We start from the raw sequence: 4,477 nt of genomic DNA on the forward strand, positions 1-4,477 counted from the left end.
CCATCACCACCACCATCACCACCACCATCACCATCACCACCACCATCATCACCATCACCATTATCATCACCACCATCACCACCACCATCACCATCACCACCATCACCATCACCATCATCATCACCACCATCACCACCACCATCACCACCACCATCACCATCACCACCACCATCATCACCACCACCATCATCACCATCACCACCACCATCATCACCACCACCATCATCACCATCACCATCATCACCATCATCATCACCACCATCCCCACCACCATCACCACCACCATCACCATCACCACCACCATCACCATCACCACCACCATCACCATCACCACCACCATCACCATCACCACCACCATCACCATCACCACCACCATCACCATCACCACCACCATCACCATCACCACCACCATCACCATCACCACCACCATCACCATCACCACCACCATCACCATCACCACCACCATCACCATCACCACCACCATCACCATCACCACCACCATCACCATCACCACCACCATCACCATCACCACCACCATCACCATCACCACCACCATCACCATCACCACCACCATCACCATCACCACCACCATCACCATCACCACCACCATCACCATCACCACCACCATCACCATCACCACCACCATCACCATCACCACCACCATCACCATCACCACCACCATCACCATCACCACCACCATCACCATCACCACCACCATCACCATCACCACCACCATCACCATCACCACCACCATCACCATCACCACCACCATCACCATCACTGTGATCACCATCATCATCATCATCATCACCATCACCTTCATCATCAACATCATCATCACCACCAACATCATCATTACCATCATCACCACCATCACCATCATCATCGGCAGCAGAGTTGGATAAGGCTCCCAAACAGTCACGTTAACCCCATTGTCTTAGGAATTAGGAAAGTGAGGGGAAAAGGGATGTGTCCAACACAGCACTGCCTTCCCCAGAAGGTTATTGGGAACAAATCAGCAAACTCTTATTGAGCATCTATCTGGTTAGGGGGAGACAGTCTGCGGTTCCTCCTCAAGGCTCAGTCCTCAGCTGCTCTCTTTTGTCTCCCTGCTTGCTCTCCAGATCTGTCAGATGAGCTTCAATTCCCATCTCTCTCTGCCAAGGATGCTCGACCCCACCTCTCCCCACCTCTCCAGACTTGCTCATCTAAAGGCTGCTCAACATCTACACTCCAGCATCTCAAGCTTCAAAAACAGGCCACACACAGAACTCATCCTGGGCCCCCATCTGTTCTCACTTCCAGTGGCGGAAAACCCTGGTGGGTTGGCTGTAACTTCTCTAAGCCTCACCTGCCCCTGAGATTAAGCTACTAGGGCCATCCTGGACCACCCCTCGCCATTGGCATCCCCCACCCGGCTTTATCACTGCCAGGAATGTTAATGTTTGCTTTATTATCTATTTATAACTTATTATTCTAGCCAGGGTGGAAGGTTGCCAAGGGAGAGCTGCTGGGTTCCAGGCACACTGGCCCTGTGGCTGACGCTGCTGCACCAGTGGAGGAAGGGGCCTGATGAAGGCCCCTGAGGGAACAGGAGACCCCTGTGGCCTTGGAGAGTGCAGTCTCATTAGGTAAAATAACACCCTTGGAATCACATACACGTTTGCAAACCAGGACCTGGACAAATAAGCATGCGACATCCAGATGGCAGGAGTAGCTGACGAGGCGCAGCGGGGAGTCCTGGAGCAGGAGGAAGGATAAGACTGGTGGGAGGAGGACCGGGATCCTGATGGAGCAGGGCAGGGGCAGCACAGGTGGGCAGAGAGGAGCTGTCTGGCTCCCCAGCGGGAGCCAACAGGCATTTGTCAACAGAGAACTCAATTCAGCTTCTCAGGCCACGTCGATGAGACAGTAACTTAGTGAAGATCAACTCAGGGGAGGTACAGGGTGGCAGGAGGGTGGCCTGGTTTATGGGGAGAGGCTGCTGTCCCGGAGGCAGGGAGGACAGAGCAGTGCCACTCCCACCTAGTGTGTTGAGGGCTGATCTGGGGACACTGGGTGCAGGGAAAGGAAGCACAGGCAGTCCCTGCTCAGAGGAGTGCAGCAAACCCTTTGAGACCAAGTGCACGGAGTGTTGGCACCTGACGTCCACAGCCCGGACACAGTGCCATGGGACACCAGTGTTGCTCACAAACACACATACCATGTACACTCGCACAAGTGTGAGTGCACAGACACGTGCATGCACGCAAACACACACATGCAGGTGCACACACACAAACACATGCACTCATGCACATATATGAACGCACACATGCAGGCACACACACATGCATGTGTGTGCACTACATGTGTACATTCACACATGTGCAAGTACACAAACATGCGTGCAGGCACACGCATACGCAGGCACACACTCATACACGCACACATGCAGCATGCACGTACACTCTGCTCCTGTCACTGTTAGAGTCACACTCTTCCTGAGAGAGGACCTGAAGGTCCTGCCTGCACACCTTGGCCCGCAGTGGAACAACTGTGCCGAGATGCCAAGATAACAAAAGCAAAGCTGCAGCCTTCTCTCCCGGGTTCTGCAATCCTGACCTCACACTTCCATTGACTTTCCAGCTGGCCTGGAGTGCTGGAAAGGGGTTCGGAATCCTCTGCCGTGCGGCTCACCAGTGGTGGAGCCACTGGCGGGGCACCACACCTCTCAGCTCTTTCCTCAGCTGTAAAGCATGGACTCCACCACTCGTGAGCTCTGCACCTAGGGTGAGGGGCCAGCTGGGCAGCCCGTGCACTGCAAAAACGCACCCTGCTGGGAGGGTGGGCAAAGGCGTGATGCAGCCAGCTCTGGCCTCTAAACCTGGGGCCTGGCGGGGGTGGGGTGGCTGCTGCTGTGGCTCAGTGGGCGCCAGTTTGCCTCATGTGCCAGCAGCAGCTTCACAACAGCAGCACTGTGTCCAGAGACAGGGATCCTTGTGCCCTGCCTGTGGGAAAGTGAAATGGTGTGGCTGCTGTGGGAACAGTCAGAGGATCCTCAAAAAGGTAAACATAGAATTGCCACATGACCCAGAAATTCCACTCCTAGGTAAAAACCCAAAAGAAATGAAAATGGGAACTAACAAACATCTGAACACAAATGCTCACAGCAGCACGATTCACAGTAGGCAGAAGGTGGAGACGACAGTTTCCATCAGGAGATGAACAGATAAGCAAAGGGGCGTGTGCACACAACAGAGTAGTCCACAGCTGTCAAAAGGAAAGAGGTTCTGACACGCACCACAACACGGATGAGCCCTGGAAACACTGTGCTGAGTGAAAGAAGCAGACACAAAGGGTCCCATGATGTGTGACGTCATTTACATGAGCGGTCCTGGACACGCAAATCCAGACAGGTTGCCAGGGGCTGGGGTGGAGGGAGGTGACAGGGAGTGACTGCTAATGGGTAATGAGACTCCTTCGGGGGGATGAAAATGTTCTGGAACTAGAGAGAGGTGATGTGCACATACTGTGAATGCAGTAAATGCCACCAAATTGTACACTTTAAAAAGGTTAAAATGGTAAATTTTATGTTATGTATCTTTTGCTACAATTAAAAGAAAAAATTACATGAAGTCAGAGTTGAGATTCTGATGTGGACTGAACTGTGTCCTGCAGGTTTTATTTATTAGAAGCCTGATCCCCACTGTGACTCTCTAGGGGGTGGGAAATCCAGCTGTGGGAACTGAAAGGAGGGGCTTGGAGAGGCAACTGGGTTCTGAGGACCCCGCCCTAGTGAGTGGGTTCCTAACGGTGGTCAGGGCGTGGCTCTGGGGGCTTTCAGTGGAGGGCACCTGAGTCATTCTCCCTGTTCCCACCTTTCTCACACAGTGAGACCCTGCGTCACCACCACAGAAGATCCTCACCAGGTGTGCGTGGCTCTGGGGGCTTTCAGTGGAGGGCACCTGAGTCATTCTCCCTGTTCCCACCTTTCTTACACAGTGAGACCCTGCGTCACCACCACAGAAGACCCTCACCAGGTCGTTCCCTGGAATTGGACTTCCCAGCCTCCAAAACTGTAAGCGAAAAATTTCATTTTCTTACAAAGTACCCGGTTCCAGGTATTTTTTTTTTCCTTTTTGTCTTTTTTACTGACCGGTAACGGGATCGCAACCCTCGGTGTTGCGCCTGCACCGCGCTCAGCCAGTGAGCGGGAACCGGTCTCCACATGGGATCCGAACCCTCGGCGGGAGCGCCACCACACTCCCAAGCGACGCACTCTCCAGTGCGCCACCGGGCCGGCCCTTTTTTTTTTTTTTTTTACAAGCAACAGAAATGGACTCATACAGAGTCCAACAGATAAACCCCGACCCTGTAACCTTAACCTCTCCCTCGGTGACGACCGGTGTGGGCAGTTTTGCCGCATGAAGCCACAGTGCCCAGCACCTCCCCAGGGCTGCGTGCAGAGCGAGCAGAGCCCGCGGGGGCCATGCCT

Source organism: Galeopterus variegatus, unplaced genomic scaffold, assembly GCF_000696425.1.
Source record: "Galeopterus variegatus unplaced genomic scaffold, G_variegatus-3.0.2 Scaffold16710, whole genome shotgun sequence".
Taxonomy (NCBI): domain Eukaryota; kingdom Metazoa; phylum Chordata; class Mammalia; order Dermoptera; family Cynocephalidae; genus Galeopterus; species Galeopterus variegatus.